At 37.8% G+C, this 12180-nt stretch overlaps 1 protein-coding gene across 4 annotated transcripts in view; it reads left to right on the forward strand.

Moving 5' to 3' along the window:
* Positions 1-12180, forward strand: part of LOC117422328 (DENN domain-containing protein 1A-like) — a 366743-nt gene that overhangs the window by 46618 nt on the left and 307945 nt on the right. The gene's annotated exons all lie outside the window — the stretch shown is intronic.

Here is a 12180-nt window from a genome sequence, read left to right on the forward strand (position 1 = left end):
AAAGGAACCTCCCTGCCTGACTCTGTGTATACTGGAGACTCTTGACTTCTTCATTTCATTAATTTAACAAAGGGCTCAGGAAACACTTCACAATTCAATTCATGCATACACCCCAGCCCCAAAATCGTCATGAGGCAATTCAGTCTTTAAAAAGGAGAATCTCTTCATTGAGAAGCATGTTTAATAACGCATGTTGTTTTTCTAAACTTTTCATAAGAAATATAAATGGTTATTTTGTAGAACTAGATTTAAGTTGCGCTATAAATATTATATATATATATATGATATATAGTATAAATATCATATATATATATATATATAATATATATATATATATAAATATAGTACAAAAAAAATTTATACTTGTGCAAAATTCTCAGATTTTTTTGATGTATGTGAAATGTAAAGTGTTTTTTTTGTAAATTTGTTTGTGGGTATTGCATTGCATTTTCAACATCCTCTAACTGAAATGTAGAGTTTTCTTTTAGTTTCCAAATATTTTGTTTAAATATGTTGTGTAAAAAAAGGATGAAAATTAGGAAAAATGACCTTTTTAAATGAGCAAAATTGCACGCGTGGATAAACATAGGATTCGATAAACATATTTTTATAATGCTAAACTATAATATTTAATGCTAACGTATTGGATTGTAGAATTTCGATCCTTAACCACCACAGGAAATTTGCACAGCAGTTTTGCAGATTCCCTATTAATTTCTCATGGTTATACTGTGCATTTATCATAGTTTCACCTTTTTCAGTGTGCTTTACCATACCTCTCTGGATTTTACAATGCTTTTATATGCTTTACCATGCTTTCACTATGATTCACTGAACTGTACTTTTACTACAGTAAACTTTAATAAGCGGTGTCTAAAACAAAACTGTAAGGGGACTCTTTTTCTAATGACAATATTCATTCATACTTTGTCCATATGAGAAAACAAAGTGGGGACAAAAGAAACTAAGCAAGTGCTGCTGCCTGGAAACCTTCATCTGCTGCCAAAGTATTTCAACAATTTATTGTTTTGGATTTGTAGCGCTGAGCTTCCCCTCCAATCCCCAGCTAATTAATCCTGTTAATTCTTTATAGTGCATGTGATCCTCTCACGGCAGGGACGCAGCGGGCTTGCTGTTTAAAGGGAACCTGTCTGGGAAGGTTGAAGGGTGCTGTGGGGGTAAAAAGTGAGGGCTGGCAGATGTGCCCAGTCTGATGTCCAAGAGCAGGAGCGGTAGCTTTGTTTTGAAGCTTTTTCAAAAGGTTTCTTCTGGCAAGCTATAATAGAAAGTGATCTGAAAGTATAGCTTAACCATGTTCCAGGCTGATCATGTCATTTTCATTTGGCTTCGTTTTGTCTGGCATGTTTAAACTTTGCCAGCCAGTTTCTTTATAGGAACATGTGCTTGTTAAGCATTTAGCTTTACCTTTTCTGTTTGTGTTACAAGGGGTTTAGATCAGGTAGACTTGGCTACAGTAAGTGTAGCAATGGGTTAATTTGCTGCTGTCTCATGCCTTTCACCTAAGGAGGTCTGAGTTCGAATCTGGCATGCATCACACAAACTGTGCAATTTTGATTAATTGTCAGTCTGTAGAAGAGATGCTTAGGGCTGAATGATTGATTCAACTTTGCATTAATGATTGCAGAGATGCCACTACAATTTGGCCGTAGCAGCTACTATTTTGGAGGTTCTGCTACAGCGCTTCGTCGAAGGGGTATAATACTACGATTTTCATTAAATAAATAAATTATGGATTGAATGTTTATGAAATGTTATTATTTCAATACCATGTGTGTGTTTTCCTGTTTAATTTATTTTAATGAATTAATGGTTCTTGAATAATACTGTTTATTGTGGCATTTTAGCTGACATACTAAAAGCTCTGAGCCAGATTGCTTAGCATCTATTTCAGGGGTCCTCCAGGAACTGCTGCGTAAATGCCGCCTTGCTGTCATTATCAATCGCACATTGGTTGCTCGTCAGTAAGGCTGGGATTAAGTCACGGTGGTCACGGGTGGATAATAAATAAGACATTCACCTTGTCAGCGACTTTATTGCTGGCGCTGCAAAGAAAAGGGACCGCGGTACATTATATTCACACAATTATTGTTTTGAGATTCAGCTTTTAAAAGGGAACTCCCCTAAATCTCTTGTTTAGAAAGATGCAGGGTATTAATGCTTGTGACGGAGTAGCCGTCTGCAGTGTGGGTGCGTGCATTCGCTGTTGAGTGACAGGCAGGAGATCAAGACGGAGGTTGAAGTTGATACGCCCCCGCAGGAGAACAGGATTTATTTACATATCAAGTCAACAAACTGAACAGCTCACGTGACACTTCCAGCAATGGTTGCGCACGGAGCACATACAACACAGTGTACAAAAACTCTGGTGGATCTACAATCTCTGAACTAATCTTCTCTGTTCAATAATAAACTAACGTTGCTGAAGCGATTGATCACGGTGGGTAAACGGGTAGGGCGGATATGTGATGGGCCGATACCCGACGGATTACTGTACTACATTTTTGAAAAATAGCCATCCTTTCTCTGTGGATGTTTTCTCTGTTTTACTCCAATCTACTTCTGTTAGTCTCTGTTTCATTTCTTCATAGTTTGCCTTTTTAAAATTGTAAACCTTAGCTTTAGTTGTTACTTTTTGAGTTTTAAAAAGCACTTCAAATGAGACCATGACTGTATCACTCACATAGGTACGAAGAAACAACAGCAGTAAGCAAAATCTGACACACCTCATTACTGTATGTTTGTGCAAATGAGTTTTGAGGTTTAACTTGCGTTAAATAAATAATGAATGAATGAATTATTGGATACAACACAGCATTTTGTGTTTTGATAGTTGCAGAGTAGTACAAATTTAAATTAAAAACATTGTTAAATCTTACTTACTTTAATAAGTTTTGAGGTTGAATATTTTAGTCCAGGTTTGCTAGCACTACGAGATCCTAAAACACTCTTCATTACTTGTATTTAAATCCAGAATAAATAGAATTCCAAATTGAAAAAAATGGGGGGTGGGGTTTAAATTTCTAAATGCTGTGTGTTACCAAAAAAATTGGCTTGCCAGAGCCTGAACCTTTTAATTTCTAGGGACTAGCAGCCACTGGCCGGCACATGCTACTATTGTCTCCTTTCAGAAGTTGGCATCTCTGTAATTTGTTACAAGAAGTTATTTTACATACTGTGAATGTGTACAGCTATGGCCAAAGGTTTTGCAACACCTAGGATTGAGACAATTAAAAAAAAAAACGCACACACAACATAACTCTTATTTAACATCATGTAATCAAAGAAACTTCAAATTGATATTGCAAAAGTAGTACAGTATTTTAATGTTAGATTTTGAAATGTCATCTTTTTTTAATTTGTGAGTTTTTCGTTAACTGTATGGAAAACTACAAAGTGGTACGTAATTCAATATGTTAACGTAACATTATTCAGCAGGTTTTGTTAAATTAGTTAATTCTATAGGGTGATGTTAAACTGTTGGTCAGAGCTGTAGGTCATGTCAGATGCCCTTTGTTAATTGTACAGCTGCTGTCTAGCTGGGTGCGTAGTGCTGTTCTCTACCTCGGCAGGTTACAGAGAGAGGGAGGGAACCGAGTGAAAGGGAAAGAGAGGAAATAGTCAAGAAAAGGTTTTCGTGAGAAACAATTCAACATTTATTTTGGCGTATTTTTTTATTACACAAATTAAAATGCAATATTTCATGAATGTATGAACATCTATTAAATGCATGTATGTGCACTGTAAAATCGTCTTCTATTAAACCTTTTCATGCCAGTGATCAGTGGTTCCTGAGTTTCTAAAGTAATTTCATTTGCCTTTGTACTCCTGTTCTGAAGTTTCTCCAGCTCAATAATTCATCTGACATTTCCATTCATATAGAGTAGGTACTTTGAGATTTTCTTGTGTTTCATTATGCATTTTTAAAGGCTAAAGTGGCATATGACACTATTTTTGACATTTTAATGATTATAAAAATTCAGATTAAATCCAGAGGCAGTCTGAAGTTCAAGGCTCTGTGTTTTTTTCTTTAGTGCTTGTTGGTTTGCTTAAAGGGGATGCTTTTCAAAGCCACCTTAATGTCAAAGCCTTCATTTCTCAAAATCCTATCACATCACAAGGCCTGGTGAGTATTACACAGTGCAGTAAGTAGCGCAACCTAAACCAAGCTCTTGTTGTATGCTTGAGCTCCTAGTAAATAGAACAATCTACCCTTGCTTGTTAGCTACTGGCATTAGCCTTGGGGTTATTGTGCAGTCCTCTGCAGCCCTCATCTTCCTCCATCAGTTGTCTCAGATTGCACACTGACTGATCAGCAAGCGTATGTGTTTTTTTTTTTTTTTTTTTTTAGTTTTTTAGTTTAGTGGTTTCTTGAGTGCACCCTATCACAATACAAATAACTTCCATGTGCGTTCGTCACATGCACCCACCTGGAGCCAATCATATTTGTGCAAAGTTACTGGAAATAATGTAAACGGATACACATGCGGCAGCCATAGAATTCAATTCATATCTATTTTCATAAATCTTTATATGAACTAGGAGGATTTTAAAGACTGTAGCATGAATATGAACAGTTCATTTCCAGTTTAAATTTTTTTTTTTCCACTTCTGTTGCTCAGACTGCTGTACAAACATGTTCCTGTAATGCATTTCTGTTCCAAATGGACATAGGCTTTTATGAGCCCGTTTCACGATGGTGTAAAAACCCCAGTGGTCATTCAGCTATTTGGAATTTCCACTGGGTATTTAAAATGATACTGTGTGTCAGGATGATGTTTCAAGTAAAACAATCCTCACTCATATTCATACAAAATGACCAGGGTTCCAACAAGATGTGCACTTTAATAAAAAGATAACTAGGAGACAATGGGGCTCATCAATCTAGTTTTGAGACACCAATTAACCCAGTTTTATATATATAAAAAAAAAAACTGAAAGAAAAAAGGGCCATGTAACTTTCAATTGGTCTTAGAGTGTGAGCAATGATGAAATGTGCAATAACTGCCAGCATTAAAAAAAAAAATGGAGAAATAAAAAGGAACTTATTACAATCAGACACGACATTTTAATTGTTTCGAAGGACAAAATACTTTGCATCAAAACTTTTGTCTAATTACATATATGGCTTAATTTGTCAGTGTTTATTCACTTTTTTCAAGATTTTTATAGGTGGTCAAGAATCTTCACAGTGATTTTTGTTTGTTTTTGTATACAGTCAGAAAAGTGAATTGCCCACTTTTTTTTCTGCCCAAAGGGACTTCAGGGGTGTTGATGTGTTGAGGCAGCCTGAGAACTGAGCTAATCAAATAACTGCACAGCTGGGAGTCAGTGCGCTCTGTACCTCGAATATAACAAAACACACTAAACTGAACCACGAACCATTGCGGAAGTGAACACACAATGAATAATATAATATGAAACTGTAATAAAATCAACAATTTGGACTACAGTTTATTATACAAAAATGTGCTGTAGCGTTTTAAAAGAAATAGCAATTCCGTGGGTGTAGCACTTATTTGACTTTTTTAATCTCTGTTGAATAATGAGGTAACTTTTGGCACTGTGGCACACTCCTCATTCTAACACACCCTTACGTGCCTGGTTTGTGGGACTTAAGTTAAAGCAGTTGCTTTATCATCACAGCAATGAGAGTTCATGTGAACTACAGTACAGAGGATGAGCTGTCTGATAAGCCAACAGTGCAAATGTAAACACAACAGAGCGCTATGACCTCAAGTAGTAAAAGTTGCCAGTTCAGAACTGTGGGTTCCAATAACTTAATGCTTTTATCTGAGAAGCCCGAAACCTTGTTTTATTTGTCTCATTGCCGACAGGCAGCCAAGGTCTTCCCTGTGGGTGCCAGGAGCTCTTTATCTTCACCAGGTTCTGTGAGAAGACAATATTGCATCGGTTTGGAGCTGAAGAACCTGTTTCACCTCCACTCCAGCTTCTAGAGAGAAGGGAACTTTATCACAAACAGCATTCATCATGGATGCCAGTTGTAGAGCACATTGTTTAGAAGCTTGCTGCAGACCAACTTCAGTGCCCTGCAGATATTTCACTGTTCAATAATTCACTGATTTGGTTATTTCACAGGAATGTTTTCCTGTATAAGGGCTGTACAATATTTCCCTTTTTTCATATGCAAGTAATATTGCAATATTATATTATATTTTTAGCTTGGGCCTATTTTGTATTTTCTTTACAAAATAACCTTAAAAGTAGAAAAATCTGTAGTCTGCTTGCTAAAATGATTTTATCTTCAATTATTTTATTTTACATAATTTTTGCATTTTACTTTCCTTTTTCTAGCTTTTGTATCCTGCTAGAGGTCGCTAGCCTGTCGTATGGAGCCAGTTTAGACTCTCAGAGCCCTGTATAGTGTGATGACGGAGGTCGCTAGCCTGTCGTACAGAGCCGACTCTCAGAACTCTGTAGAGTGTGATGACGGAGGTCACTAGCCTGTCGTACGGAGCCAGTTTAGACTCTCAGAGCCTTGTAGAGTGTGATGACGCGGGTCGCTAGCCTGTCGTACAGAGCCATCTCTCAGAGCCCTGTAGAGTGTGATGACGGAGGTCGCTAGCCTATCATATGGAGCCAGTTTTAGACTCAGAGCCTTGTAGAGTGTGATGGTGGAGGTCGCTAGCCTATCATACGGAGCCAGTTTAGACTCAGAACCCTGTAGTGTGATGACGGGGGTCGCTATCCTGTCGTACAGGGCTGACTCTCAGAGCTCTGTAGAATGTGATGACAGTGGTCGCACTGGGTTCATCTCCTAATACAAGCACTCAGTTTTCTACAGGGACCTGGCATTTGCATCCTGTCTGTGCGACAGAAGCCAAAAAATATTTTCTTTGTCATGCTTGTTGTAGGACAGCTGTTAAGAGCTTTTGAGTGCTTCTGCCCAGTTGCTTGTAGACTGTCAGTGATCCTTATCACCTAGCTACCAACAGAACAAGACCGTGGTTTGTCAGCTTTTACACAGACAATCAAACAGGGCAGGTTGCATAAGGGCAAAGATGGGGAGAATGATGGGCCAGTCTGTGTCAATCAGATGTGCCTGTAGTGTCAGTTAACAGAATTACTGGATAATTGGATAACATGCATGTAGGCTTTTTATCCCCTGCGGCAATGAATAAATATTCCTGACAATGAGGATATAGTGGCGGCACCTGCACATGTCACATTTCATTGCCTTTTTAGCTGTATCTTGTGAACTTCTTGTTGTATTGTGGTGAAACGTGTTATTGGTAAGGTTAAGTTTTTGTGTATGAAAATCTAGGTCATGGTATTAGATCTGTCCTCGATATTCAAAACTACTTTCTGTCTTTTCTTAGCTGTTTAATTTCATATACTGTGTGTTCTCTATTATTCTCTAGTTAGTTAGTTCATTGTTTTACAGCTCTTATGAACTATTCCAGCAACCCTTTCAGCATATGCAAGTGGTTAAAAAAACATTTTTTTTGCTGGAATAGTTAGTAAGCCTGGTAAATAATAATAAGCAGAACCAACAATAGAGTATGATGGAGAGCACACATGATATGATAAACAGGTAGGAAATTAAATATTAGGACAATGTAGATATAAATGATGCTTTCAAATGACACATGCAAGTGAGGGATTCCCAGGTCTATGACAACTTCCATTCAAATAAGACACGTGTTTTAAGAAACGTTTGTAGAATGTTAATATTCTTTTTGGGCATTTCTGCAATAGAACAGGAAAGTAAAGCAGGTGATAAAGCACTGTTTTGAATCCACACCCTCCCAGCTGTGGGGTGCTTACACACAATGTGTTTCATTTAGGGATGTTAATGCAATAATCCGTCGCATATCCGACTGTGGTGGGAACAGAGTAAGGGTGGATATGTAGCAAGGCAGATAAATGAATCCAGTTTTTTAAATACTATTATACACAGCTGTAACAATTACTATATTCACACAGTTATTGTTTTGAGATTCAGCTTTTATTTGGGAGCTCCCCCAAATCCCTTGTTTAGAAAGATACAATGTATCAATGCTTGTGACAGTAGCCGTCTGCTGTGTGGGTGCGTGCATTCGTTCTGAGTGACAGGCAGGAGATCGAGGTTGAAGTTGATACACCCCGCAGGCGAACAGGATTTATTTACATATCAACACACTGAACAGCTCACGTGACACTACCAGCAATGGCAGCGCACGGAGCACATACGATACAATAAACGGAAACTTTGGAAGGATCTACAGATTCTGAACTAATCTTCTCTGTTCAATAATAAACTAACGTTGCTGAAGAGCTTGATCATGGCGGATAAACGGTTAGGACAGATATGTGACTGGTGGATGTGTGACGGATTACTGTAGTTAAACTAGTAACCACTGTTAAAGATATGCAGGTCAGCTCTGAGTTTATACAGTAGGGTGTGTACAGTGCAAGTCTATTCAAATACACATGAATGTTATTCTTTACACATGCAGTCTTTCACATTAATATTGCAGTGGATCATAAAAAGCTCTCTAATGGAGGGCTTCTCATGGGTTACACAAATTCCCAATATGTTTAATTCTAAAGTTTAGGAAAATTAAATTAAATCTAACATCCCTAACTTGATTCATAGCTGAGGCTGGTGCTGCAACTGGAACGTTAAATGAAAATGAACTTGTATATTAAGTGAAATGTTTTTTAGTAAGTGCATTAATTCATTTTCTAATTAGCTGTCCATTCATCCGTCTATCCATCGAAGCAGAACCCCAGCTGTGAGGCCTCGTGCTCTGTGTAGCGTGCTCCTGACAGCCACAGCGTGCTGTAAAAGTGCAATAAAACCAGGGGAAAGAGAAACAGCTACATGCCAAGAGATGCGCAGTGTGTTTGATTTCACAGGGAGCGGCCCTTGTGGAGTTTCTAGTGAGGATAGAGGACTAGCGATAGAGCAGGGGAAGGAATCTTCAAACCTGGCTACCCACTGCACCGCCGACCTTGAAAACACCCCCCTCTCTGGGAAGCTCTTACAGTACTGGGAAACCAACAAACGGCATGTTTGCATTCTGGTATTGCAAGTCCTCACGCTTTCATTGTTTTGTTGTTTGTGTGTCGAGGTGCTTTGACTGTGTTCAGTAGCTGCTTTTCAGTTCTAGTTACCCGCCATAGACATATAGAGAAGCACCAGCACCATCTAGTGCACAGCTGTTTATTACCAGCAATACAAAATGAAACTTTCAAGTGCAAAGTTTTGAAATCTGGCGTTTTCATTGGCTGAGGGGCTTCGTGAATTTTGATACTTAACCTGAACCAGATTCGAACCCTGGCTTGGCATTGGAGGTCTAGTGAACTCGTCTGCAGTACCACCTGAATATGGTTTTAAAGGGATCAGTATGCAGTATTGGCAGCATGTTGACTCACTGAAGTTAAAATAGTTGATTTGGGGAATTAAAAGGTTTAAGTACAAAAAAGTTGCTTTTTTTTCTCTCTAGAGCTGCTGCTGACACATTGCATTTTCACTGGAGTGGTAAAAGAGAAGGAGTTGAGGCAACACTGGTGAAAATATCAACTGTGTCTGTAGAATAAAATGTTTTACAGTTTCAGAGCTCATATCCACCTTTTAGATCCTTCAGCACACAAGTCTGTGGCATATGTTCAACACTCAGTAAGATGATATTCTCCGAAGAGCATTGCTTGTAAGTTTCCGCTTGTAGGATTATACACCCAAGGTCTCTGGCTGCTGTTTTAAATAAAAGCTAACACATTGTCACAAAGCCGCTTGGATTGAATCTTAAGTTTTCATTTAAAGTGACAAGAGGAAATTCAGAGGAGGTTTGGGATTTGGTCGTCATTCTGAAAGATCAGCTGATAAAGTTTAGTGTGCTTCAAAAGCCGACTTTGCTTTGTAATATCCAGCCTGACATGTCCTTTTATTGGGTTCTGTGTTCTTCAGTTCGTGCTTTAGGAACCACAGACTTCAAAGAGCCTTTAGGATTCCAGGGTGAGAAATGAAATAAAGAAACTCCAGGCCTTGTTTGTTGAAAAATAGGTTGTGCATACAGGCTCTCTTTAAATACTAAAGCTGTTGATTGTTTTTGCTGGTTGTCTTGTTCAGAGCTGTGTTGATTGTTTTTGCTGGTTCTCATCGTTCAGAGCTCTGCTGTTTGTTTTTGCTGGTTCTCATCGTTCAGAGCTGTGCTGTTGATTTGTTTTTGCTGGTTCCCCTCGTTCAGAGCTGTGCTGTTTGTTTTTGCTGGTTTTCATTTGTTCAGAGCTAATTTCAATAAAAATAAAAATACACGTTGTTTATTTACACATAATTGATACAGTAAGCTTGCATTGCAGCAGCACCAACTGCAGCAGACTTAGGCAAAACAGCTTTATTTAACAGTCACCATGCCAAGCAGGTTATCGGTCACATTTTACTACTACTAAAAAACATTATAATAATATGAATTTACGCTTGTCAAGTGCCTCCATGATACATCAACAGTCACTTGCACCATTTGCATTCAACTTTTTTTTTGGTTGTCTGGGCATTTAACAGAAAAATCCCAAACAGCAGAGGGCATTTCTTTCAGTACAGCTTACACTGTGCAACGCTTTGCTGTCAAGATGGCGAATGAAAAAATTTAAAGTTTGCGTCTGGATAACACAAGCTGGAGGGGGGGAGGGGCAGACAGTGCTCAGTTTTTTAAATGAATATTATTAGTGTTGGCATATATTTTGTATGTTTCAAACATATTCTACCATAGCACTGCATTTACACTGACTTGTAGACTAGGTATTCAGTACATATTTTACTGAAGCACTACAACCGTTATAGGTACCCCCCAGTGCTTTGGATACTATACCCTGCTCCATACACGGCAGCGACGCCATGTAGAGCTGCTACGTATAACAATTTGGTAGTGGATCTTAATACAACTTTTGTTTGCGCAGTATGCATTATACAAATCCAAAGATCCATTTTTTGCATGTGAGTGACATTTTAATGTGTGATTTTATAGCATTCACACATTGTCAAATGGTTTCTGTTAAGAGAGGGGAAAAAAAAAAATACAGTGAGTGAATGTCAACCTTTGAAGTTTTAAAACTACCTTTTGAATTCCTGGCTAGCGAATGAACCTTCGAACACAGCCCTAATTAACATAAACAAGCTTTATCAATACAACACACAGCTTTTATTCCTGTTAGAATATAGACATTTGAAAAAGATTTACATTCAGATTTAAAAATAATGACGCCATTAGGATTATCAAGAGTCTCAAAGACTGGTGACGACTAAATGTGTCAAAACATGCATTTTCTAGTTGGGCCCTTCATATTGTACAGACAGAATGGTCCCTTGAGTGTTGACAGGACAAAAACACCAGCTCAATCGGCATGGCTAGAACCCTGTGAAAAACACCAGCTCAATCGGCATGGCTAGAACCTTGCAGCCTTTAGATGCATTAAATCCTGGGTTCTTTTTATATATTTGGGTCTAGATTTTCAAAGGTTGTTCACTCCAAATTTTCAATTGAGAATCTAAGTGTAAGAAAGCCTAGTGAGTACTTGTTATGCAAAAAAAGTACTATAAAAAACAGAACAACTCTGGTTTATCATACATACGCATATATGTAACATTTTCTTCTCTGCTAGGTCACTCCTGTATATAACATGTTGCTCAGTGTGTTTTCACCGGAGTAATTATATTTGTACCCAGATCTATCCTTTGGTATACCACATGTGATTGATGCGCTGCAGCATATTGTGTTTACAGTCCACCGTAAAACTACATCTTTATATGCAATACATTATGGTCAGGTCTGTCATTGTGGATTCAGGTCATGGTGATTTACTTTTTCATGACCCTGATCTCATTTTGTATTTGTGCTATGGCTTGCTAAATTTAGCAGTATACCAAGACATTCAATGAATGTATTTCGAGAAATAGCTGCTTTGTTCACTGTTTTGTGTTTTTGTGTTTTTTTTTTCCCACAAAAAACACTGAAGCTGTTTTTTATGAGCAATACAACTTTGGGGTGGATTTATTTTTGTAGTTTATGCTTGTGTTTATGGCATTTTAAATACGTGTATTGTTGATGGCAGGTTTTTAATTTTATTTAATAAATACAATATTTAAAAAATGCTTAGCACTTCAAAACAATGTTTATTTAATACAAACCTGTCTAAATAATAATATAAACTAGTTTTGTG

Source organism: Acipenser ruthenus, chromosome 15, assembly GCF_902713425.1.
Source record: "Acipenser ruthenus chromosome 15, fAciRut3.2 maternal haplotype, whole genome shotgun sequence".
Taxonomy (NCBI): domain Eukaryota; kingdom Metazoa; phylum Chordata; class Actinopteri; order Acipenseriformes; family Acipenseridae; genus Acipenser; species Acipenser ruthenus.